At 43.9% G+C, this 27,595-nt stretch overlaps 1 protein-coding gene across 2 annotated transcripts in view; it reads left to right on the top strand.

The window, feature by feature from the left end:
• The window catches only part of GFOD1 (Gfo/Idh/MocA-like oxidoreductase domain containing 1), a 77,561-nt gene that overhangs the window by 38,146 nt on the left and 11,820 nt on the right, over window positions 1–27,595 (top strand). Inside the window, exon 1 of one of the 2 annotated variants that reach the window (XM_075142708.1) lies at window positions 14,236–14,254. The exons of the other annotated variant lie outside the window; for it this stretch is intronic. The gene's annotated coding sequence lies outside the window, so the exon portion shown is untranslated. Of the gene's footprint in view, window positions 1–14,235; window positions 14,255–27,595 lie in introns of those variants that run through there. 2 annotated transcript variants of the gene reach the window in all.

Here is a 27,595-nt window from a genome sequence, read left to right as displayed (position 1 = left end):
CAGTCAGGGCAGGATTTTGTAGGCAAGCCTGAGCACATGCGGTGCTGGCTTCCTCAACAGGCTGTGCTGATGCTGCGTGACTGGTGGGTGCATCCGCGCTAGCCCTAATGTAGTCAGTGCAGGTAGTAACATCGATAAAGACAGAGCAGCGTGGGCTTCATTCAGCCCAGGGTAGCAGGTAGTGGATATATGCCTGGGCACCTAGCAGGCTTGTACCCTTGCTGCTACCTGTGATGGAGCCTGCTATGACTTCTTCAGCTGGTGAGTTCAAAGCCTGTGTGGAGGTAGCTATGTGAAGTCCAGTTACGCTTTTGCGTGCTGTGTAGACACACCAAGAGGGTGGTGCCTGCCCAGAAGGGTGCAGGTGTGGTGGTGGTAGTAGAGAGAGGCTACAGCAGTAGTAATTGGAGAGGCAGTGGAAAGTCTTTTCGCAGTTCTGCCTCGCTTACTAGGTAGGATAAAACTAACTTAAGAACAACTGTGTTTGTTGCAAAGAGACCTCCCGTGGATATATTTTGGAAACCCTGATGTCTCTTTGCCTAGAGCAAAGTAAAAAAAACTTTTAAATGTAAACATATGCCCAGTCCCTTCTTTTGACTTTGTTCTCTTGTAATAGTTGGCTAATTTTCTTACTGACAATACAAAGCTACAGTAGGCCTTGACTCTTTAGTGTAAATCAAGAGTAATCCCAAGGAAGTCATTGGTATTTCCCTGGTGTGCGAGGAGCTTAGGGAGCCTAAGGAGCTAATTACAAAAGGTGTTATGTATTTTAACTTGCTCTTGAAGGGAGTGGCCTCATTCTTGTCATCTTTGCCAGTGTGACACCGGGGAAGGTGCAGTGATGTGACCACGCAGACAATAAATGAAAGGGACTTGACCTTGGTTTGGGTACTGCAAGTGCCAAACTTATTGAAACATCAGTTGCTTTATAAAAAAATCTTACTGGCTTTGCAAGTGGATTTGAGCTGGCTGAGGGGTGTTTTAGCTACGTAGCAAGCTACAAACTTTCCTAACTTCAGGGTAGGACTCTGTCCTGGCTTTGGGAATGTTCCCACACAACAGTCTAAGGCTGCTGGTTCCATTTTAAATAACCTTCTCTATTCCCCAAAACAATGAGGTGTTTCTTTATTCATTCTTACCGTAACACATGAAAACAAGTACAAGCCAGTGATCCATGGAGGTTTAAGATGCCCCAAACTAGGATGAATCAGAGTTAACAAGTTTTGTAGGTCATATTCTTCTCGCCGGTGACTCAGAAGTCAGTCTCATCCTTTGCTGAGGCTTGGGATCTTACTGGATTTGATAGTAAGGTTCGTCAGCATGAACAAATCAAGCTTCACATGAGTGTTCATATGACCAAATGACATGTGGAGCTGAAGTTTTTAAGATCTATTTAGTACATAGACAGAAAACAAGAAGTAAGACTGAAAGGTGATTTTTTCCTAATATTTAAGCTGAGGTTCACTTGACTCTGTCTTTTGCAGTCAATTAGACTCCCGCTGACCTCCTTCTGTGCCCCTAACAGTGCACCAAAAGATTAGATGCAGGTGAAAGATAGCTAAAACAAGAGTGAGAAGAGCCAAACTAAATTCTTCCTGTCACTGATGTCAGTCATCAGTAAGTGGCCACTAAACATAAAGTACTCCTTTATAGGATGGAAAATGTTAGGTTCATACAGTGCATGTACAAAGGCTTTGCATGCCAGGTAATTATTACAATAGAAAAACAACAGTGATGGAGTTGGCAAGGGAACTACTCCTCCACGTCCTCTGACATCTGTTGCATTCCCTTCTCAATGTCCTTCTGCTCTTATTGTTCAGAGCATGTGAGCTCTAGACCTGCCAGGCATGTTTGTAATTAATGTTTCCAACGTCATCCTGATGCTGGTTGCTGCGCCACGGAGAACATGTGTTCCCATGAAGCTGGGCTGTCATGAGGACTGCTCAAGGGTAGCGCTGAACTTCCATCAGGCTACTGCATTATAAGTGGGTCTCTGTGAGAATAATGAAAGCAAGCCTCATGGAGAAGTGGGTAAGCTGGTATTCTTAGAGTAAAAGCAGGCTTGAAGAGGGAAGGGCATCAGCCTGTCAGGGGGACCCACAAAGGGAGTTTACCAGGATTCTTAATGCTGTGAACCTGAAATAACTACAAATATATGGTTTTTTAAAAGAGTGCTCATCTACTGGGAAGTTCATTCCCCTGGAACAGGGTAAAGGGAGAAAATGTTTATAGCCTTCCTTTTCAGTAGGCTTCATGAATATTGGCTGCTGCCTTTTTTTGGATGCCCATTGCCAGAGACTTTTAGACCACCCACAGCTGCAAGTAAGGTAATGGACACTGTGGAAATCAATTCCAAATTAAGTGCCCCAAACTAGCAGTCACCTGGCAATCAGGCATAAAAAGATAAATGCCCAGCTGGGTCACGCCAATGTTCATAGCTGGCCCTGGATTCTTCTCCAACAGTGCCCAAAGGATGTGCTGATCAGGGAGAGCACGGGAGCCTGGCCCCTGTCTGCAGTGTGCTCCCTTGCACTCTCCTGCATCCACCACTCTGGTATTGGGGATGTTAGGAGGAGCATCCTTGCCTGTCCCTTGTACTGTTTGTTTACGCACCCGTTGCCCTTGGATTTGTCTAATCCCTTTTTGAACCTGCTGATACTGTGGCAGACGTTACAGGTCATCACTGTGGCAACAAATTCCAGAAATTCACTACAGTCTCAGTAGAAGTACCTTCTTTTATAAATTTTAAATGATTTCCTGCTAGTTTCAATGAATGCCTCCCACATCTAGTAATACTGAATTTAGTGAAAAACAGTTCTGAGTACCTTATCCACTGTCTTCATAATTTTGTAAACCTTGATCATACCCCCTGTCAGACTTTTCCTTTTAAAGCTGAAGACCCCCAGCCTTTTCAGTCTGCCTTGGTAGAACAGCTCCTCTGTCCCCTTAATCATTGCAGTTGCCTGTCTGTGTACCTTTTCTGTTTCCACTTTGTCCTTCTTTAAATGGAGAAATCAGAAATGCCCCCAGTACTTGGGAGACCTGTAGGCTTCGTGGAGTTTGAACTTGAAGATGGAACCAAAGCCCTGCAGAATTTACCGCGCAGGAGAACCATCGCAGCTGCCAGTTCGAGTATTCACTGGGCACAGAGATGAAAATACATTTGTAAAACACTAAAATAATAACAGCAGTTTGTAATATATTTGATATTTCATACTGTAAATATGAATGGCATATTACAGAAAAACAGAGATAGGGCGGGTCGAAATAACATAGCACTACTTCACGCTTTGTGAACAAAATCGTTTAACACATGGTCCCAACCCTGCAAGTGTTTCCAGCTGTAGTGTTGCCAAGAACAATCACATGAATTTGCAGGCACTACTCGTGGTAGTAAGCAGCATTGTTGCCTCTGAACCCATGATGCTTAGGTGTGTACATACATATGTGCATATATAGGTAAGGGGTTTTTTTAAGCCTTATTGTATTTTGCCAATGTAAATGTCAGTGCCTTAAAAAGGCAGAGTGAAGGTTGGCTTAATTGCATGGAAAGACTGCAGGAATTTCCCCTTTGTGTACAAAATTGATAGAGCTAGACTGAAACTTACGGAGTTTAAGATTAGGAATGGCTCTGAAGATCCCTAAACCTGACCATAGGGGTAAGGATTTTTAAATCTGGTCATCCATTTTGTTGTGAGAATTATTTTTGCCAAGCTTTGTCATGCCATTGTTCCCTGTAGATGGAGGGTGTTGTGGTTTAACCCCAGCCGGCCACTGAGCCCCACACAGCTGCTCGCTCACTCCCCCCGGGTGGGATAGGGGAGAGAATCAGAAGGGTAAAAGAAAACTCGTGGGCTGATATAAAGACAGTTTAACAGGTAAAGCAAAAGCTGTGCACGCAAGCAAAGCAAAACAAGGAATTCATTCACTGCTTCCCATCGGCAGGCAGGTGTTCAGCCACCTCGAGGAAAGCAGGGCTCCATCATGTGCAACGGTTACTTGGGAAGACACACGCCATCACCCCGAACGTCCCCCCTCTCCTTCTTCTTCGCCCAGCCTTATATGCTGAGCATGACGTCATATGATATGGAATAGCCCATTGGCCAGCTGGGCCAGCCGTCCTGGCCACACTCCCTCCCAGCCCCCCGCGCACCTGGCAGGGGACGGGGAGATGAAAAGTCCTTGACTAGCGTAAACACTACTTAGCAACAACTAAAACATCAGTGTGTTATCAACATTATTCTCATACTACATGTAGTATGAGAACATTATACCAGTTAATAGGAAGAAAATCAACTTCATCCCAGCTGAAACCAGGACAGCGGGTTAACCCTGAAGGGGTGACTTCACGTGGTAAGGACTATCACTTTTTTGGCATTGCCTACTGGAACAGTGAAGGAATATCTCATGTTCTTGCTGTGTGATGAGCTTCGCGTGAATTTTAACCCCTACATCCTCTGAATGTTGTTTGCATACTTTGAACATGGTTAGTTGTGTCCTGGTTTTGGTAGACGGTTTCTTGAAAGCCTGAGAAACCACCGCTCTTGCCGGAGATCAGCTGTGAAGTTTTACCCTATTGACCTACGCTCCAAGGATATCCATGTTTTTTATTGGGAGTTATAAATAATTGAGTGTATCAAGTTTGATTTTCTAATTGGCAAGGAGAAAACAGAAAGAAGCAGTATGTGTGAAAGGCATTGCATTACTTGTTGGCATTCTCAATCCTTTGTATGTAGGGAGAAGTGACAGTATGCATCAATATTTAGTTTGAATTTCAAAATTTTCTATCAAGGTAACAGGAGAAGTAAATTACAGTCAACGTTTTGCCCAGTAAACTTTGTCTTATGAATCCAGTGTTTTAAGAAGAGCAGCACATTTTCTAGGATAAATATGGTCTACTTTGGCACCTCTTTCATTCATTTTTCTGCCTTTTCCCACTTCATTATGAATGATAATCCATCCAAAAAGCTGCAATGGCTTTACTGTGCAGCTGCACTCCATGTATAAGCAGTTTGGCTGCCTTCCCAAAATGGCACATTTCAACCATGACTATCATAAAAGCTGCTACCAAGGATTATAACTGTACTGATAGACTTGTGTGTGGACCAGCTTCATTATATTTTTAAGTCAGGTCATATTCAAGAATATTCCTGGCCCCTGGCTACACGGTACAGTAAGACTCTGAAATTTCATCTCGTGGGACATCAGCTGTCCTTTTTGAGTCATTGAGAAATGAGTTTGTTGATACCTACCCAGTCCTTGGTGAAACATTTGCTCATAGGACCATCTGCCCCCTTAATAGAGTTGTCATTTCAGCACCGCTTCAATTTCTGCAGCAGCTGCCCATTGATAATGTCAGATGCGGGGATGTCACAGAGGAGAACAGCAGAGCCTGACTGCAGTGCGGTTGTTGCCTTCAGCTCGCTCTGACAGTACATCATCTCCCCAATTAATGAAATCCTCGTTACTCTCTCTGCCTGATCCACCCTTCAGATTTCTTCTTGAACTGTCTCCAGCCAGAGAGGCAAGTCATGCGGTAGCTCAGACCAGATGCCTTTTTCATGGCCTCCACTTACAGTGAGCATCTTTCTGTGCCTGCTGAGATGTGTTTTTAGCTTGGCTTAGCTAACTCAAGTTAAAACATTGGCAAAGATATGGGAATTTACTGTTTCACATGGATTAGCATTTCTAAGTTCTGTTTTTAGGCTTGAGCTTGAACTAATAATCTCTGTTTATTATTAGACTTGCCAGACATCTGCCTTTCAGCTGTCCAAGTCAGCACCCTACAGAAGCACTGCAAATCCGAGCTGTCGGGTGTGTAGCACCCCAACACTTCTGAGCCCTGCAGCGACTCCCACAGGGCATGAGGGACCGGCGCTAACGCTGGGTGCTTTGGGACGTAGGCATCTGGTAGGCTGTTTAGCCTGAGTGAAAAACCTGCGTTTTTATAAACAGCCCCAGTGTGAGTGACTCGCAACAGTGCTTCTCTTACAGGTGTCCTCCGTTACCAGGCACAAACATGCCAAATGAAGCGTTATGAAATCATGCAGTGTAGGAAGGGTCCTTCCAATAGTTTGCCCATTAGCCTGAGATCTGGGAGGTGCAATTAACTTTTCTGTCCTGCTACTGATTTTTCTGCCTCCTTTATAGTGGAGGCCTGTCTCAATTAATTTTAGACGATCTCTGTTTAGGCAGCTGGTCTAAAAGTTATGTATCTAGTCTCAACTGGTTACTAAGGCTCTTTGTAGGTGGTGGAAAGACGGGCACCATCCTCAAATGTGTGCCTAAATTAGATAAAGTAAATAGCCTCCTGGCAGTGTTCACTTCTGTCTGTTGAGTCCAGAGAAATCCCAGATTATTAGTTTAGACTAGGTGCTTAACTTCGTGATGGCAGAAAGGAGCAGAAATGAATCCAGGGCTTGTAGTCTCTCTATGCCTCTTTTTACAGGCTGTACAAATCATTAATGATTATCTGCTGTTTTGCAGGATGTTGTGGTTGGTAATGATGAAAGTGCCTAGAGATTTATAAGTAACTAAGTTATGCAGAAGGAAACCTGCGCCTGTGCAGGCAGAGGTGACCCAAATGAAGTGACAGTGGCTTCTTTTGAGTGGGAAATAAAAAGAGAACCATTGTTCTCTTCTCAAACAGCTAGCTTTATAAAATTTATAAAGTCAAAGCATAAGCAGCTTTTGTGGCAATCTTGACTCCATTTTCTGCTCCCCTACAGTTGAAGTATTTCACTGATTTCTGGATGTGTGCTGTCTGATCACAAATCCTGTGCCTCTACCCAAGTTTTGGGAGTAAATGAATTCCCTCTTTTTTTTTTCTTTTTTTTTCCTTTTTTTTTCCCCCCCTTTTTTTTTTCTTCTGTAGTTCTTTCCCTTCTCTGATTTGAGTGCTGTCTTTGAGGATCAAGAGGATAAATTACAACAGGGATGGTCTCTTGATTCTTTGGTGGGTGATTTAGATGTAGATGGACTCTAGCTACCATTGCCTTTGATTTCTCATAGTTTTTTTTCTCTGATCCTCCCTATGGTCGCATGGAAGGCTCTGAGGAGCTCTGTGCACATTGTTGGGTTGCTTTGCTCAAGACGTCTGGCTGGTTTTTTGGTCTTTGGGTCATCTTCCAGGCAGAAGGAGGGTAGCAACTGCTTTTATGGTTGGAGCACTCACTGTCTGTTAATAGAATAGGTTGTTAGGCAGAAGTGCTGCATGCATCCTACCTTTTTGGGATCGTAATAATCCTTCTTGTGAGAGGATCTCACACCCCCGTCTTCTGGGGTTTTGTGGAAAAGACACTGGTGTCTTTCTGTCTTTGGGAAGTGTGGTCAAGTCCATTGGGCCCAGCCGTCAGGGAGCTGGGCATCTCCCAGGTCAGAGTTGGCCATGTGAGCTGAGAGCAAGTCACCGCGCAGGACCCTGAGAGCTTGATGTGTCCTGCACAGTGATGGGAGTCCTGAGGCTCTTGGGCTTCGCGTTTGGTCTCATTCAGCCCAGCGGGGTAGCGATGAAGACATACCACCAGGTGGTTTAGCTTAGAACCCGCCGCTGAAAGTAGCATGAAGGCATTACAGCATTGCCTGATGGGTTTTGGCTATGTGCTTCATGCCACCTGACAACCTGGAAAGGCTTCAAGGAAGTTGCAGTCCGTGGTGGCTCGTGTGCCAGATAAGACCTGCTTAGTCACAACTAGTTGGTTTTTCCTTCTAGATCAGATTCATGTTGATTTAGCAGAAACTGACCCACCGGAGCCAGATGCTGTATTCACTTATACCTCTGAGGCACTGTTTGAAAACAATTTCACCGATCTGGAGAAAAACAGTCTGTTTCTTTTAGTGTGAGACCTGGTGTGGAATGATGAATGGTTTTTTACTTGCCCTATCCTGCTCTACTTTCATCACAAAAATTATTTTGTTAAAAATTTCCTGGTTTGTTGTAAAAGCCACCCAAGGACTCAGACTTGTGTATTTGCACAGCTCTAACCCCAGCAGGGTATGACTCACAGGTGATAGGAACTGCTGGAAACATTTTCTCACTCCTTTATGTCTGCGCTTATTGAGGAAACTGGGGAATGAAGTTGACTTCAAGTGCTTTTCCATAGAAACCTGTAACTCTGGCTTTCAGTTGTGATACAAGTATGTCACTTCCCACCAGGCAGTTTGCACATTGTGCTGTCCTTGATCCCCTTAGCAGTACTGCCTTCCTCACCATAAACGGGAGATGTGACAATTCTCATTTACTCTGAAGTACATTCCTAGTGGCACATCTCCACCACGTGCTACGTGATGAGAAGGGAAGAGCGTTTTCCCTCGTAGGTGCACATTATGCTTGTGCTGCAAGAGCTGCCTTTAAAGAGGCTGACAGATGTTATGGCACTCCCACAGCTGGGGTTGTTTTGAAGCTGCCTGTAGCATATCTGAGACCTTCTCCAGGTGTCTTACCGTTAGATGTTTTGCACTTCATCTTCCTCTAGAGAACCCCTCATTGCAAAACAAAACCCCGTGGCACGCAGGGTAAGTAGGCAATCTGGTGTGTGTTGAAGAAAGTCCTATGTTTTTTAACTCATTCCCCTTTCCATCTCACTCATAGACACATGCTAACGTACATTATTAAGGGACATCTTGGACACCCTTATTCATTAAAGTTGTAGACTACGACCTGGTCTGATCTCAGCGTACCCGTACCGCAACTACATTTATCTGTTTCACTGTATTTTGTTACAAGAGCGCTGGGTCTTTCTTTATCTAGGGTGGGGAGCTGGTGAATGTGAACAGTGAGCCCTGAGATTTCCTACTGTTTCTCTGACTCAATGCTCACAGGATCTCGCATTTTGGCGTTTGGCCACAGATTGAAACCCTCTGTGGCCCGCCGTGACCCTGTGACGGCATAAATCAGCCCTAGAATTTGGCTTCTGATTGTCATTTTTTGTTTTATTGTTTATTGTATTCTTAACGCAGTGATATATGAGGAGACAAGAGTTTCTGAAAAAGGATTTAGGTCAAGCTGAAAGAAATTGCTATTAAATGTCATTGATTTTGCTTTATATAACTAGGACTCTTTTTTGAAGTCCTTCTTTAAATATTTAGTGACACTTTTTCCTCTTTAACTCAAGGGTCAGTCTCTCATATTGGCTGATTGTGTGGGTTCCCTTGCCAGCATACAGAGGTTGCCAATTGTTTCTTTTCATCCTACCAGCCTTGGCTTTCTACCACGTCTGTAAGCAGTGCTTGAGTATCGTATCCAGATGATGGTCCAGCTCCCCGCAGCTCGACACTGCTTACTGACTTCCTCTAACAAGCTTTTCTTTGCTGGCTGGGATACTCTTAAGCGTTCTTGCGTTTTTCAAGACGGGTCAGGGAAAGGCCATGTGCTAGCATAGTTTTCTGTTTCTCGCTTACATAGCTTATCTCTTCTCTGCTCAGCACCTTGTGTGTGGACTGGCACCTCTGCAATCTGAATCTAAATCCCTTCCCAGTGAGAACAACTGCATTTTGTAGAGGAGTGTGTAACATCAGTCCCCCTCCCCCCCCCTTTTTTTTTGTGCTGAGATGTCTGCTTTATCATCATGGCACGTTGTGTTCGTAATACATTTTACCTGCAAAGGTAAAGGCATGCGTTACTGAACAGTCATAGCTTAAGTCTTGGGCAGTTTTGATATATCCTTGAGCTGGATTCAAACAGTTCTGTGAAAAGCAGAACTAATGAAACCTGATTTTCACTTTTTTTTTTCCCCTATGTGGAATTACTGAACATGTGAAAAAGTCATCAGGAGTCAGATGGTCAAACATACTGGCCTACAAACAAATGTACACAAACTGTGATCCCATGAGCTTTGTTTCCTTATGAAATTAGCCTACAAATGATTTTGTGGCCAGTCCCACTGTACTCTGTCTTAGAAAAAAAATACGGAGAACTGAACCTCTGAAGTTTTCTCATGATCAAGCTAGTTTGCAGGTTGTGTGCAGTTGTTAAGAAATGGGAGCTTCATCCCCTCTCCTATGCTATTCTGTTAGTTTCTTTAGTCTCCGATTCATATCTTCACTGGCTAAACCTTAAGGACTTGAATGAATGAAACTTTATTAAAAAATCTGCCATATAACTCAGTAATAGATACAGAAATATTTTATCCCAAATGTTCCCAATAGGATTGGGTAAGTTAAAAAAAAACAAAACAAAACAACCCACAAAAACCCAAAAAAACCAACAAAACAAAACCAAACACCTCCCCCCCCCAAACCAACACCACAACAAAAAACCAACACCACGCTACCCCACCCCAACACCACCCCTCCCCCCCAAAAAAAACAACCCCCAAAAAACAACGAACCTGTTATACCAGATACCGTGAAGTTCACTTTCCTGTAAGTTGAAACCATTTTTAGGATGAAGCACTGCAGTTGTAGGTGCATGCAGGCGCAGGTTCAAGATGCTGCGTCCCCTCTCCAGTTGCAACTAGAGAGGTGGAATACAGCTTCAGCAATGGAGCTGGCCAGCTTCACTATTTCTAATGCTCCAACATGAAATATGACCCAATGTAGTAATTTATTATAAGAGATCTGGGTTTCCCATGGTTAAAACATGCCCAGAAGCCCAGCATTGTATCAATGATATCTAATCATATGCCATGATAAAAACATTGATAGGATCTGGCTTCCAAGACAAACCGGTGTTTGATGAAGCACCTTCTTGTGGTGGGCGAGGCACACCTAGGTGTTCCTCGGGGGTCCCTGCCCATGCGCTTCTCCGCTGGCCCTTTCAGAGGCATTCGAGTGGCAGAGAGACAGCTGCAGGCTTTCTGTGCTCCGCTCGCTAATGCGGGGGAAGAGCTTTGTCCCCATTCTACACCCATGTACATTTGTATGCACCGAAGCGGTGAGTGAAAAAGGCTTTAGCCCGCCTCGACTGACTGCACAGAAGCCGTGCACAGCCAAAATTCACGTTTGTATGCGTCGGATTTTGTCCTTGTTGTCACTACCTTTTGATCCCACTGTGGAGTGACAGTGGAGAGGGGCAAATGAGGACAAGCAGTTTTTGCCGAGTGAAGTGAAATGAAGAAGCTGTGGGTGATTTTGTGTGGAAAATCAAATTAAGCCCTAATGAGGCAACTGGAGCAGGGTCTTGCCCAAGGAGGGGGAAGCCAGCCCCTCCTGCTCTCCTGCCCCTGTGATGCTGGGACTCATTTTCTCCCTGAGGACATTTGGAGTGTGTTATGCAGAGGTAGTGTCCCTTGTGAGCTTCAGTGGAAATGTCAGATAAGTTACAGTAGTTGGTTGTGACAAATGAATAGCCACAGACTAGATAGGGGCTGCCCAGCCTCTCTTTGCTAAAACTGCCTGATCCTATTGAAATGTTTTATAGGGAGACAAAGCCCAGCACTGAAGACAGGGCTTAATTGCGTAATTCCTTTGGGGGAAATAAAAAGTGCTTCCAATGCAGATCCAGTCCCCTAAAGGGACTGCAGATTAATGGCTGAGAAGCCTTAGCAGAACTCAATCAGTGGGAAGTCATCTCTGGTCATTCAGGGAGACAGTCGAAGTCATTTCAGTTTTAATTGGGTACGGTATTCCTCTTTCCTTCCTTTCATAACCAGCATCGGGGGGCTCCTGCACTTGCAGACTGGCTGTGGCGTTGTGTCGGTGTTTTGTGGCTGACACAGTTATCTGGCACTCAGACCCGAGTGTCAACCTGCGTGGAGGCATTCCTGCTGCAAAGCTGTGCCAGGCTGCCTGTGCCTGACTCACTAACGTGATCACCCTTGTTTAACATGGACGTACTGCACGCTCTTCGTGCTGCTCTATGCCAAGGTCTTTTACAGGCAGTTATGGCAACTGGGGGTGAATTTGTGTCCTGCCAAGGCACTTCAGGGAAGGGTGTTGGAGGGTGGTCAGATGCCTTTGCTGTGCTGGCTCAGGGGACAGTGGAGTTGAGACTCTAACCAATGTCACCAGCCAAATGTCCCACCTGCTTGCAGACCTGAGTAAAAAGGTTTTTCTTGATGGAGGGGGAGAGGGCTGAGATTAAAACTCCTTACAGTATGCAATGGGGGTACCTATGGCTGCCCTCTTGGACAATCAAAGGGATGCTTTGCACTCTGAAGTTTCGACATCCTTGCATTCAGTTCCCACCTATTAGGTACCCGATCAGAAGGCTTTTCCTGTCGTACTTCTGGGCAGCACAGATTGCAGTGCCTCCACCTGTGCACAAGAGCACCTCTCTATAAAGCTGGCCGGGGGCGAGTGGGACACAGTCCTTGCAGAGATCCTTCCTGTAACCATAGTCAATAAAAAAGGGATTTTTTGTAAGTGTATTTGGGATGTTTTGATGCAGGAGCCACCAACATTTTCTGGTATATTCACTGTACAGAACGCAGTAACATTATTCTTAGATGCTATTTGGACTGGAGGGAATAAACTGGTTACATCTAGCAAGTAGAAAAGAGACCTGAAAGATACTGTGTTTTCATACAGTTAGATGGTGAGAACTGGACAGCAGAGCTCTGTACTCTTTATTTCTGCAGCCACCCTCTGTCCTCTAAATGGGATCCCCTCCAAAAACCCAGTGCTTGGCAGAACAGCATAAACAAGGGAATAAAAATCATGTAACTTTAAAATTTTGCTAAGCTAAGGTAGCAACAATGTGGCTGTTTACATATCTGCATGGGAGTAGTCATTAATCAGACTGTGCATGAGGTTCATTTGTTTCCTCCTAAGAAGGGCTGTTTTCACACTAGTAATTGCTTCCATATGAGAGCTGGAGGTGCGCTGCTCTGTCCTTGTCACTAGGAAAGGATATTCTGGAGAGCGAAGCCTGTGGTAGATACTTGCTGTGAATGACGGGTCTTGCTTGCCTCCTTTTAGCTTTTTTCAGTGATTAGTGAAATTGTCGGAGGCTTTTTGAAAGAAAAAAATCCTGCTTAAGTTACAGATTGTGTTAAATTAAACTTTTCCTTTCCTCCAACAGATCCTTTCTTCATTTTCTATATTCTGTGTCATATTGTTACCTTTTTCCTGGCTTTGTACAATAATGCCCGAAGTCAGAGAACCAGCTTCTTTCTTGCCTTCTTCCTGTCTCTGAAATTGATGTTTCGTTGCCTACACCCAAATTTTCCTGGGCAACTGACTCAGCTAGGGACCAGATGTGAATGAATGAAGACATGTTGCAGCCTGATATTTTGTTTGGATGTGTTCATTGCTGCTTGTGCTTTGGAGGGTTATTTGCATGGCAGTGAAAACTCTTCAGTAATGCCGTGGACACACACACTGGGAATGTTTGCTTTCTGTAAATGAAGGGATGCATTAGAGTATTCTCTGAAATAGAAGCAGAAGAGCAAGAGATGGGCTGGAATTGGCATCACTTCCCCTCAGCAGAATATTGTGACCAGGTGACCAGATTTCTGTGTTTTGTCAATTCTCACTGTGGAAGGGATAATTTTAAATGAGCCAAACCAACGATGACAACAGAAGCTCCAAACCATACAGTTGGAGAATAAAATATTTTCTGTAGACTTAAGAGGGCCAGTTTTGTTGAGAACAAACAACACAAATTTTTTCCAAAAGATAGCCCAATTGGATGTGACTCAGAAGGGAACCATCCAAATTTCTGTGAAGCCCAGCTTCTTTTCAGTGTCACAGAGCCAACTGAAACCTGCTGTATTGTAAAAACACTGGCATCAGCACAGGCGTACGCTTTGTTCATCCCCGAGTATTGTAGCATTAAAAATAGTTTTATTAAAGGGAAGCCACACCTGTAGCATAACAGTAAAGTTAAGGCTTGTCCAAGCTAAAGAAATTTGCATTGCTGTCATAACATTCTACAGAATTGGAAAACTCCTCTGTTAAATGTGCTGCTGTAGTGCAAAACAGAGCTTGCAGCAGAGAGGCTGTTCCAGCCGTGTTGCCACATTTTATGTCCTGTGAGGCCTCAAGGACAAATATAAGCTGCACAGTTTAGAAAAAGCATTTTTGAAACTAAACACATTTGCAGTGAACAAAAACTCACTTAAGGAATCTAAATATCCAAGCAGCATACAAAATGCATGCACTATTTTTGCAGCAGGTGTAAGAAATCCCTGAAGAATCAAGCAGCCTGTTGTCTCCTGGTACTCTGAGCTTCTGGAGATGTGAGCAGCTTGCTACAGCCTCTGCTGTAGCACCGTCACCCCAGGACAGTCTTTCTCTTCAGATCCACCACGTCATGTCTCTTCCAGGGTAGCAGTGCAAGCAGCACTCAATACACAGATAGTGCTGTGCAAAGGTATGCTGGCTGTATTTTCCTGTGGCAAAGGATCATCCATCTACTGTATCTGACCTTGCTCATACGTTCTCAGATCATCTTTAAGAAAATGGGAGACCTTTGTGCAGATACTTGCTCAAAGGAGGGGAGGGAAGGAACACATACATACTGTTTTGCGTTGATGTGCCCTTGGAAGGTAAGGATGCGTTCAGTGAAATAGCTCAGGTCCATGTCCTGGAAAACTAACTTTGCCTTGTTTGGGTGCTTCCCTTGGCTTCTGCCTCGGGGGCAAAGCCAGCTATTGTAATATCGCTGACAGAAACGCACAGGTTTGTGGGGCAATGCAGTGTTTGGTAGGACATGCTTACTGCTGCAATAGAAACACCCCTTCAGTGCATGCTACTATTTGTAAAACGTTCGCTCGTAGGCTGATAAACCTGGGAAACCAAAGTGCTCGTGGTCAGGACAGCCTATGTGGTGCAGGGTACGGCAGCGTGAGCATCCAGCGTGTGCCTCGAGCCTGGGGCCGGCTGCTGGGCGCTGCTTTTGCCCCCGCCACCCTGCTGGGAGGGCCCTCAGGGGAGCCGCTGGTCTTGCCAAGAGTGGCTTTGATGGCAGTGATGCTTCGTGACTGGCATCTGGAGGCAGGGCGAGTGTGTCATTTCACCCAGGCCACCACGCTTTCGGCAGACGTGACAACGCGCAGTCGGCCATTACTGAGCCGAATTTGGGCTTGGAGGAGAAAGGCATTACTGCAGCGGTTCCTCTGAGCAGCCCGGCGCCTTGCAGCGCCCTGCAGCGCTGCGTTCGGACCAGGTTTACCTCATGAGAAACCACAAATACTTGTTTTGGCATCTCCCTCTTGGTGCACTGAGTCACGGGGGTGAGCTTCTGCCGGCAGCGAGTTGCCTGCGGAGAGATCTGCCTCTCCCGCGTTCGGCACTCTGTTCGTTTCTAGTTAGGTGGGGTAAATACTAACCCTTAGCTGGAAACAGAAGAATAAAAGGTACATTGCAAATAATCTCTTGCACCCAGTGCCCTCCGGAGGGCTTGTACGCCTGACTGGTGTCTCTCCACGCGGGCCTGTTGCTGCTGATGGGTATGACCACGGCCGGGTGGTGTTTCTGCCATATTTTTAGGGAGGTTTTGTCTCGGCACCTTCCCCGCTTCTCTCTACAGGCTGGTGTACAGGAAAATAGCCGGGGATGAATCTAGCCTAAAGCTGGTATTTCCCCCTGCCTGCACGGCATCCGCAGTCAAGTGTATGAAGGCAGGAGAACAAGAGCCTGGCGGCTTTGCTACGCACAAAATCTCTGGGAAATCTCTGCCCTTAGGCAGTTAGACCAACACTCCAACCGCTGAGGTTTGGTCTTCTCTTCCAGCTAAACAGCAATCGCTTTTAACGCAGAAACTTGAGATATTCCAACAAATCTGCTAGGTGCAGATAGAGCTTTTTTAAAAGAAAAGTGGAAATGATGGCAAAATTGGATGGAAAAGCTGAAAGGATGGCGTAATTCCTGCAGGTGCAGAAAGGTTACTAGGGGAGGAAGAGGTTAGATATGATTGCTGCTTTTGCCACTTTCACAATATCTGCACCGGGAGAAATCATCAAACTTCTTGCCTCCTCTTTCCTCTGTCTTTGCAATGGGAAGATGGTACCTGCTTGGCTTTGTCAAGTGCTTTGAGATCCATGAGTGAACTGTGGTCCATAACTGACCCGTGGCTGCTTTCAGCAGCATAATACTGTGGTTACCTGTTGGTTATCCTTGTTCCTGCAAAGGGATAATCTGACTCCCAATTTCTTCTGTGGCAGGTGCAGGTACAAACTCGCAGTTAAGGTGGAGGTAGGTGATGACACTGAAGGGTCAAAAAGCTCAGCTCCGACGTGTGCTAGGGAGCCTTCTGTTTGGCATATGGAGATTTCCAGTTCAAGTTGAAATAGGCTGGAGTCATAAATGAAAGGGAAAATAAGAGGGTGGTTTTATAAATGTCCCCCATTCCTAAGCAGCAACAAGCATATGAATTTGGAATCAGCCCTTGACACACAAGGCCCGAGTGGCACCCTTGTGTGACTGGCTAAGAGGGGTCCTCTCTGATGGCCCACGAGCTTGTGATCCTCAGCTGGAGTGCAGTCAAAGCTCTTGTCTAAATCCACCCACACGCAGTCACATTCGGGTTTCTAACCGGAAACTTCATCCAGACTGAAGCACGTCGCAAATCATGCAGACCTCCCAAGGAACCGTCTGTCTGACCTGCATGGAAATTAGTCCCAGTGTAAGATGTGGGACATGATGCTTTACATACAGAGTTGCAGTTGTGTGGCTTCTAATGTGGCTGGTTATACTGGAATAAAGATGACCTATAGAAATGAGCCAAACCACTATAAAGTACTTTTTATCAGTAAAACCATGTGTTGCTTGGGGGTGGGGATGGTATGTTTTTTAATGCATCATTATGAAATAATAATGAACTGTGTGTAGACATGGCCCAAAAAAATGAAGAATCCCAGGCTAGCTTTCCGTCTGTACTTACTGAAGTTAAGTCTTTTGGGTTATTAAAACCCTGGGCTATATTAAATGCTTTTAAAGATACAAGCTTGTTGTTATGAAGCTACTTGAGATATTGTACAATGTGACTGCAGAGCTATGCAAATTGGAGTAATTTCCATTTGACATATGCACTGTAATTATTGAAAGCTTTTTTCCAAATTTATTTTTTATGTCTGCTGTAGTTAATTCACAATCTCCTTTTAACATTGGCAATTATAATTATTTGCCAAGAGCAAATCCGTGCTAACAAAAACCCAGTTTTCTTTAGCCTGCAGCTTTTCTTTTGATTTCGTGATGAGGTACTGTTAATCAGAGGAACTGGTGCTGGCCCCTGAGTATCCAGCAGGGCAGAAAAACACTGCAGTCAGAAAAAGAAATGCAATTAATTAGCCTAAGCTTCTTTCTAGCATCCCAACCCTGGGCTTCCTGAGTTGCCGTGTTTGAGTGGAGAGGTGCTCTGTGAGAAGATCAATCAGAGTTAGCATCTCAATAGGATTTACAGTGAAAACTGTCTGTGCCCATTGTCAGATTTCTCCTCGTGAGTTCTTGCTCATTCTTCTTCTGTAGGGGCTACAGGTAGAAAATAGCATGTATTTGGGGAAAACAGTGTTATTAGGTTGAAAAAATCTTTCTAGGGCGGTTTTGCATAGGAATTTGAGCCAAATGTGTGACTGAAAAATGCAGTAGTTAAAGGGCTTTAGGCTTCTAGCTGCATACTGTTGTTCAGAAATAAAGCGATTCTTACTCACTTGAAAATACCTCGTCCTTTCTGCCCTCCTTTTCCTTGGAGATCAGTGTGTTACGCAGCTTCTGAAAGGAAATGTAAGTGCAAGTGCTTTCTAAGAATTACTGACCTACTTTACAGGTATTTTATTCTTCTCTGAATCAGGTATGTACCTACAACAGTGTAGGTGGATAAAAATTACATTTCTTTCACTCACCGCAGCACAGGTCAAGTGCAGGAGAGCTATCCCCTTTAAGTTTCTACCCCTGGAATATTACTTCAAGTTCTCCTGGGGCTTCAGAGGGATGAGGTCTGAACATAGCCTTGCAGTGAGCTCAGAGCAGCATAAGGTATGGCAACATGGGCTGCACTTCTCCTGTAGCAGAAGGTCTGTCTGAAGATGGCACAGCGAGAGGAACTACCCACTTTGACCCATCTTTCTGGTCCAGGTATCCAGCACGTACATGGTAAAACAAAGCCCGTTGTGAATAGGGGCTCGTTTTCCATTGTGTGCTTGTGGAGCGTCTAGCACAAGAGGGTCCTGGGATTACAATACAAATGCATCAAAACCAGGCATTGAGGTTGATGAAGAACACGTCAAGTTGGGCTACCATAACTGACTAGATCGAGCCTACTGAACATAATGGGGAAATGTTCCAGTGTTGACGTGTTTTCTGGCAGATTTTCAGTGGTGGGGATGAGTTCCCAGTCTCCATTAGAGCAAGCCGTGGAAAAGCATAGTGAAATATGGCTTCAGCTGCTACTGTAGCATAGCTGTGTCTTGTCCAGTGCATGCTTAGCCAGCGTGAGCGTGAATGGCATTTTCCAAGGACCCCTTTTGGGAGGATTAGTCTGCGGATTGAATGCAGACAGGGCAATATGGCATCTGGGCAGATTGCACCCGATGAGTTATTGCTATCTGAGTCAGCTGGTTGGGCTGCCGCTGAGTCCTTGGCTCTTGTGTAAGCTCTGCAGTCTGGGGAGTAATTAATCAAGCATCCATCTTTCTTATGGACCCAGGGTTGGAGCCAGGGAAGCACGATGTCAGCGTCTCACATAGTTAGAATTGCTGATTCACTTTGATCCATTCTCGCTGCTGCTTTTCAGAATGGGTTTATGGCTCCTCTTTAGCAGCACTTAGCTTTTGGTGACAGCAATAAAATACTACTCAAGGAAGTACACCAATTCTAAGGCTACTGCCTTTGGCGGGGGGGGGGGCTTTATAATTTATTTAGAAGTTTCTCAAAGAACCTGAGAATTATGAAGTAGCATTGGATGAGAAGTTAACTGAAGTGCAGTTAGTTTCAACCACAGTTTGCTTGTCATCTATTCACTGTTGTTCCATTGACCGTGTGGCTGGAAGAGCCAGACCAATGGCCAGTGTGACTACTTTAATTAATGGGATTACAGCTGAGGTAAATTTGACCTGAAGCTTGCTAAGGCCTGATGCCAACTTCCTTGGAAAACTCCATTATCAAAATTCTCATTAACTTCAAAATGGGAGCGAGGCTGGACTGAAGGAACCAGACCCAGTAATGGCTAGGATAGAGCTGTGCTACTCAACATCCACTCGGAGAGGTGGGGGTCTGCTATGAGAACGTATTTTGGGTTGACAGCATCCCAGCAAAGGGATTTCATTACAATCAGCATTTTAATTAAACTGGCTTGATTTTCTTACGTGGGGCAAGCTAGCTTATTTTCTTCACCTGTGTGTTCTGTAGTCCTGATCCTTGCTGTTCTTGGCAAGACGTAAAAACCACCACTGGTCTGAGCAGATGACTTAGGCTGTGAAGCGGAAATGAGAAGCCATGAAGAATCAAGCCATGGTCTCATCCGTAAGTAGTCTTAGGCAAACTTTGATGACCTAGGCAGGTGGAAAAATACTGTCCTGCAGGCCGACTGTTGTGTATATGCTTTTGTAGTCTCCCAGATCCTGGTGAAATGGCACACCAGAAACGAGCAGATAGAAAAGGCATCCTTGAGCCCCTTGGATGAAGTTGGGAGGTTGGTCCAGCTGACCTGTTTCATCTTGACACCTTTTGCTTCCTGACTTTTCTCTTCCTTTCTGCTGTGGCCTTCCTTGAGAGTGGAGCAGTCATGCCAGCCTCTCCAGTCTTGCTGCTGGTGCCACTCAGCGAGCAGAGAGGGGACCTGCTGACACAAGTATGAAACCACTGAGAGAACGTTCTCCTCCCCAAGGCACATTGTGCAACCTGGTGTTTGTCCATCCCTGCATAACTTCACATCGCTCTGGAAAATCTGATTCCACTGCTAGGCACAGCCTTATGGGCTCTAGTAGGGTTTGCCCAATAATTATAAGTTGACATTTCCAATTTCTGCAGCTGTATATTTGAAAGAGAAGACATGATTTACGGTGCGAGCCAGTACGTGCAGATGCACACAGGGGCACATAGAGCGTGCATACACTCGCAACCAAATGAAAGGAATGACACTGCTCACCTCCACCTGACATGTACTTGTATTTATGTGTGCGAAAGGGACTCTCTTTCACGTTCCTTTCTCTGCATGTGTGTGCGTCTGTCTGTATGTGCTTATATACTACAGTCAAAATTGGGGGGGGGTGTGTGCAGTTTTCAAATGCGTCCAGTTACGTTAGTGCATCCCAGTCCATAGTTGGGTGCTTTGGTGTCCGTAGTCAGTACAGTATTTGGAGGGTGAGTAATGATTTTAGAATTTATTTTAACCACTCGAATCAGAAAATTAGGTCAAATGCATGCTCCATTCATCCAGCACTGCAGGGCTGACACACATTTCCTTCCGCCCAGAGATCCTTCAAACTTCACTGGGCAGGAGAAGAAGTAGAAATACTCCAGCTGAAAATATTGCAGAGAAATAAGGTTAGGAAAAATGTTTGGAGCGGAGTCTGGGTTGAAGTGGGTAGCAAAGCTGATGCTTCATATAATCATCACATAGAAAGGATCATACTAGAAACTGCAGTGCATCTCGCACAAACAGATAGTATCGCTGAATGTTTACTGAAGAAAAACAATCCTGAAATAGAAAGTGCATGGAGAGTACAGGGTTTGCTGCCCTGCACGATGATGCCATGTGAGATACAGATAGGGATCTGACACTGCAACTTGTAGGGTTGTTTTTGTTTTTTTAAGACTTGCATTTCCTGTCACTTTCCCTGTCACTTGGCTGTTGAGATGTAATTTTTCAATGTTCATAAAGCTTCATGAATCCTGTACAGATCTGCCAAAATAATGGCTGCATTAATTACTCACTGGCATTAGTCTGATGTTTATCTTTTGTCAGTTTTTTATTTAGTACCCGATTACAACTTGCTAGTTTTAATGGGAGTAGAAAGGGTAGGCAAGAGAAACATAAAGAAAATTAACTCTAATTATTAGCCATAAATTTATCTGACTCAGTAAGCATAAACAATTCTGTGATGGAAAGGCAAGCTGAAAGAAAATTGAACTGCCTGATTTCCTAATCCTCCCAAAGCCTTTACAACAGCTGGGCATTTAGTTGTTGTCAGCTAACACAAAAAGAAACATATTTAAATACAGATAATAATGCCTCAGGAGAATAGAGATCAACCATAGGCTGTGATTGCCCTGTGATTTCATTACTGTGGAAAAGAAAGGTATTATAATATACTGGACTGATGGTGCGCATTTTGCTCTAGAAGTTGAATAGAGGGATTGAGAGTAATTGGAACAAATAAAGGACCAAATACAGAGATTTTCACTGATTTTTTAATTTAGTCCTAAGACAATTAAAATCCCATTGAAATTAATGAGTGTTTGCTCATGAATGGTTTTCTTTTCTCAGTTTATCTGAGTACATAGTGGGAGTCTTTTGATTTTTTTCTTACACGGGGAAGTACTCAGCAGGGATGTGATCCTACAGTTTTGATGGGGATGTGCAGATATAAAAATTGAACAGAAATTTGGGAAAGCTAGCCTGGTTTGTCCCATGTACTCTTCCCCAAGCGCATATGAGAGCGTGGAAAGCATCCAAGTAGGGCTCAGAGAATATAAGTCTGAGCATGTTTCGGATGCCTGAACAGATAATCTCAAGCTGGGACCCCTGAAGCGTTTCCTTGTGCTGTGCAAGTAGCTGGTTTTTCAGGGTGTATTTGCACCTTCTCTCCATTTCCCAGCAGTTAAAGTTTTTTATATAGTTAAAAATATACTAAGCGCCTCATTTATTTCAGTCTCCAGTGTTGTTATTTGCATAAGTGCCTGCAGAGGAGTGATCAGAATGACATGCCAGATGGGCTATAAACCAAGCATCAAACTCTAGACCATGTTAGGAAAGGGCTAGAGAATTTTGCTTTGCCTTGCAGAGTGTGTTGGCATACATAATAACACAAGACTTAGTTGCTTTTCTTGCTCTCAAGCACATTGCCTATGGATTCAGTGATGCAGATGCTTTATACTCCCAAATCAAAGGCCATAACTAGCCAAACTAACAGAATATGCAATCAAAAATTAATATGGACTTATTAGAAAGGTTACCTTCAAGTCAGCACATTATCAAAATCATATGGATACATATGGTCTTTGCAGAAGAGGTCATATATCATAGAATCATAGAATATCTCAAGTTGGAAGGGACCCATAAGGATCATCGAGTCCAACTCCCTGCTCCTTGCAGGACTACCTAAAACTTTATGAAGCAACCCTGAGTCCAACGTCAAGCACAAAAGGACTGCATCTATTTCAAAGTGCCTTGCATACTGCTACAGCAGCATTTATACCTACAGCAACAGTAGCCCTAATGACCACCTCCATGCAAATAAAAGTTAGCGCCAATATTAATACATAATGAAGATTGATATCATCATTACAATCTTCTCTCATTCTGATGAACCGTCCTGGTTCTGCTTAGATGGCACTTATTTACCTGCAGGCATCGTTATAATCTCTTGCAGTCAGCAGGGGTATTTTCCCAGCCTAGGCACCACACCTCAGCAGCTATGTACAAAGAACCCAGCATCTCTTTTTTTATTTCAAGACAAACCAGTTCCCTGTCCACTAACCCAGCTGTAATAATTTCTGTAAGCTCAACAGCTCATATTAACCTTTTCTCATTGAGACTGCTTGCAGTTCTCATACTGTTTGCGTGAGCTGCACGTGTCTCGTTAGCTGGGTGACACCTAAACTGTCGATGGAGATGCCACTTGTATGTCACTAGCAGCAGGGTGTCTTTGCAGGGTTTCTTTTCATCGTGCAGGTAGTCACTTGAGTGAACTTTGGTTTAGCCTATGGTTACAGGGCAGCTAAGGCGGAGACAGTCACAAACAGCTTTTTTTGAATGTTTAAGTTTATGTTTTCAAAGCAGTTGTGTGGAAAAGAGGTTACATCAGTGAGGATAAACCAGCCTAAAAACTGGCATCACAGTGTGATGCCAAAAGTAGGTGCGTGAACTAAGACCCTCACCTTGGTGGTGATGTGTACAGTTTGGGCATGTGCGTGTTTACTGTACAGAATTTTTCATCTAATATTTGTGAAGTGCGTCTGATCCCAGTTGACTATAAAATGTAACAGTGCATGTGTTCTTTTACTTCATAATATTTTGATGCAGAAGAAGAGATGGAGGTTTGTAAAATCTGTATAAGCCATTGATTTGCTGTGGCCAAATGAGCTGTTGCTTGTCAGCAGGGCGGTGTATTACTCCCTGTGTGCATTCGCCGTCTGTTTCAGTTGCGAAGGGAAATATGTTCCTCCAGTCGCTGTTATTTTCCTTCACACTTACAGCAGACTAGGAACACACACATGCCCTGTTAACGTGAATCAGTTCGTGAGCTATGACTCATTATGCTATAGTAACTTGATTTTTTGCAACAGCTATACATATCTGTGATTAACAAAGATTGCCTTGGCCAATGTTAGAGCTGTGACTAACGCCAATCCTGTTAGGTATTCATCATCCAGATTTATCTCCTTGTCAAAAGTTTTGTTAAATAAGGTTTCCTCAAAGAAACATTGTCTTGCCATCAATTTTCCCCTGGCAGATGTATTGATTGAAATAAATGCGTTTTTCATGCCACTCAAGGAACTGAGTGACAGATCGTGCACTGAATATGATAAATACAACCATTGTTCTTATTGTTACTATAATTATTACTGTATCGCAATATCAACAGCAGAATCATCTAATAATAGCGGAAACACCTCTATATACTAATGAAAAATCCTTCCTCTGTGGGAAAAGGTTTTCGAATCACCTGAGTGATTGTTTTTATGGGATGGCCCAGAAATGGCTCTTCGTTTCCCAGGGCAGAGGAGCCTTCTATCAGGTTTTCCACTCCTCCTGCTAGAAATGTATGTATCCATATTTATTTAGACCATTTTCTGAGGGATTCAAAAACTTTTCATCATTAATGTGATTCATACATCTCCACATCTAAGACATCAGAAAAGAATATTAGCCCCATAGAATAACCTGTCCCAGTATTACGTTTCTGTATCCTGATGTACGTATTGGGCAATAGCTTAACTTACATACGTATCACCATTTTACTGTAGAAGCTGCTTCTTCATCATCCCTTCCTGTGGTCCAGTCTCTGGGTACAGAAGGGTATTTTCTCTGAAACCTACTTCTTTCTCCTCCGTTGTTATTTTTTTCTGCAGAAAAGATGCTAGCAGGACTCACACGTATATTGGACTGAAGGAGAGCCTTTTAGGATGAGCCTCCGAGGACTGGGGATGTAGCTGGTACCATTAGGGCGTGCTGTGCAGCTCCTGGAGTGGCGGGAGCGCCTCTGGGCTGTTTGCACCAGCCCCTTCCAGCGTCCTCCTTTCTGCCTTGTGGCGTTCTCCTCTCCCCTCCTCCATTCCCTCAGTCACCTTCCCCCTTCCCTCTGTTGCACCCCCTGCTGCTGCTTGCTCACCTGGAGTGACTCCAGAAACTCCCCGTGGCCGCCTTGTGTTCCCTTGGGAGCCCCGGAGGCGGGGAGCAGGACTTTGGGCTTCGCCTGGGTCCTCCCAACGCCCAGGTTGCCAGTCCCTGCTCCTACAGCCAGGTGAGCTTCGTGTTCATGAGCACGATATCCCTCTAGGCCTTACGGCAGCGTTGTGGCGAGATGGCCAAAGGGAAGAAGCACTTTCTGTTGAGACGAGTGTTTGGAAACGGTGCCTGGGGGCCGGGGCATTGCCTGCTGCTAAAAGCCGGGGGCCAAAGTATCCTCATAGTCATCATCTGCAGCTGAGCGGGGAAGGAGCCATTTGCGGAGTTGTAATTAAGAGGGGGTACTGCTCACCAAGTAATATTGCATCGATTGAAGAGCAGATTGGAAAATCATGATTTATCGTGCCAAAGGTTTATGGCTTATTGTGCACGGGGCAGGCTAAACTGACTGTACGATTGCTGTACCTCTGAGAGACTGAAGAGCCACCCCAGCTATCAAAACTTAAAATAAATGAACAGTGGCTGTATCTGCCTTCGAATTTTGTATTTGCATACAATTTCCGAGGGACATTCTCAGTGCTGTGTGTCTCTCCTTAGTACACGCATGCTAGAAATACGGAATACTACTGAACTGGTTTGTTCCAGCTTCATACAAAAGGGACCATGACTGTGAGGCTATCACGAAGACAGTTCTGAAAGGGCAAAAATAGTGACATCTGCTTTTAGCTCTGTGGGTCTCCCCTGGAGACAACAGTTCAGCGCAGTTACAGCTCAGGTCACTTATATTTTCTTCTGGGTTTCTTGGGAAGAGATGAATTTGGAAGGGAAAGATTTTTATTACCAATTCCTGTTTTTGTTTAGAGTCTTCAAGTATTGTCATGAGTCAGTGTAGATAACGGAGAAGATTTTTTGAGGTCCTGGCTCAATTACAACCTCCAAATGTTGTATCTTTTGCAAATTTGAAAGAAAGAGATAAAAGAAAATGGTTCCAATAGCTGTGAGGATTTCTGAAGTCATTACTGAGGGAAAAAATTATTCTGTATGTTTTTTGCATACAGGTATACATCGGAATTCACAGAAATGGAAAGACAATTTCTGACTATCCAGTGGGGTTGCAGTAGTACGTCTGCTAACACGATTAGTATCGCAAACAGATCTCTGCCTAGTATGGGAATGTGCAAAATACACAGTTCTACTGATACTCAGTTTCTATCAAACATCAATTTAGCTGTAGGGAACCTTTTGATTTAAGCCATTTGTTTTGACTATGTTTTTTTGATATAATCCTAAGGAAAGATCTTTCGTCAGTATGGCCAAAGTGACTGATGTGCAGCAAAGTATAGCCTTTTAACTAAACTTGCTACTTTTTGTTTGTTGACTTGGGCACATTTATAAAAGTAGCTTTATATCTTATTTATAAAAGTAGCTAAATATCTCAGCTTAATTTTTCAGTGTTACAATGCTGGAAAAATGTGAATGAGATACTCCTCATTCATGTGTTAGATGATACTATTTTGTATTTGCAAAACATGTCAAACTGCATTAGGATGGAAACCGTGATCTGATTACAACTAATAATATGTGTACTAATAATACAGTACGTATCATTGCAACATGTCTTACAGCCCGTGAACAGAACTGAGTGCCAGAGATGATTTGCCCCCTGATTCTGCATAGGATCCAAAAGCAACAATAACAACAGTTGCAAGGGTCAAAATCTGAGAAGAAAACTTTGCCCGTATTTATTTATTGTAACCCTATTAATGATAATGTGGATTGTCACCATTTGGCATGTAATTTTATATTAGCTTCTTTTAAAAAAAAAAAACCTAATTTGAAGAAAATACTATAATCTGATGTAAATGTTTAAAATCATCCATTTGAAATAACCTGGTAAGCATGCTCTTCCACCACTCCTGTATTTGCTGAAACTCTCAGACTGTTCCTTGAATGTTGTCAGTTCCTCTTTAGCTTTAGAAAAGTATTTTTCTGCTGACTAATTTAGCTTAGTCCACCAAAACCTTATTTTCCCCTTTCTCTCACCCCCTTCCTGACCAAGAGCAATAGGTGGCGACTGCTAACTAATGAATCTTTCTGGTGCCAGTGAAGGTTTTGATTATATGCCCAGAGTCCAAATAGAGCCCTTTTTGATTTTCTTGTGAATAGGAGGAGGAGAAAATACTGTACTGGGGTCTCATGGCCTGAGCCAAATAGATAGAGGGCTAGTCTTGTCCCAGTTCAATGACAGACACTCTTTTTTAATTTTTTTTTTTTTCTGTGAAAATGCTTCTGTCCTTATTTGAAATAATCAGAGCAGATGGGTAAAAAGCTGACATTGCAGGTTTCAGAATTGATGAAGCCTGTGCCGGTTACAGCCACTGTACCCTCCCTGCGCTGTGGGCCCAGGAGTTCTGCTCGTTGTTAGGCTGGGCAGCACAGGGACGTTACAGGGACAAAGTAACCTGGGCTGCTGGTAGCCAAGGAGCTAGAGCCTTCTGTAAAATGAAGAGCTGCAAACGCCAGGCATTTCAAAATCGGGAGTTAAATTCTTACTCTAGTTCCTTTCTCTTTCCCCGCATTTACATGGGAAAAAAAATGAAATGCTACTAACCTTGCCTGTATCTACTTGCCACTCACTTCTGGGCTGTTTGGCTTTCAAAATTATCTCCACATCAGAAGGGCTTCCTTTTTCTAAAATGAAGGCTGAGGTTTGCAAATAAATCACATGACTTCCTTACAAAAATAATTCCTGTGAGGTGGGTGACAAGCCATTAGATCATGGTTACAATTTGACTTCCCAGTATAAGGTGCTAGAGGAATCTTCACTCAAACAAATGGTAGCACCAATGATAGTACAGACAATTATTGTCTATTTCCTCAGCTGCTTCTAGAGAGTTGGTTAGACATGTACTTCTTCAGAGATCAGTGTTCTTAAATAACCTTCTTAAAATAAATGCAGATTGGTATCTAAGTTGTTGAGGTTTGACTTGGGGGTTATATACACCTTGGGAGATAAAAAATAGTCAAGATGGACCATTTAGCCCTTAACCTTCCTTGCGAGACACTGAGAAGCAAGAAGACACTAGTGTTAGTAGTGGTTTTGTGACGCGGACCTGCTCTGGAAACTTTGGTTCATTTTAAAGAGGAACCAAGCAGTTGTCAGATGTTGCCATCTTTCAGTCTTTAGCAACCAAACATAGAAGT

This window comes from Calonectris borealis, chromosome 2 (genome assembly GCF_964195595.1).
Source record: "Calonectris borealis chromosome 2, bCalBor7.hap1.2, whole genome shotgun sequence".
NCBI classification, from domain to species: Eukaryota; Metazoa; Chordata; class Aves; order Procellariiformes; family Procellariidae; genus Calonectris; species Calonectris borealis.
Note: the sequence above shows the minus strand (reverse complement) of the source record. Positions and strands in the feature narration are given on the sequence as shown.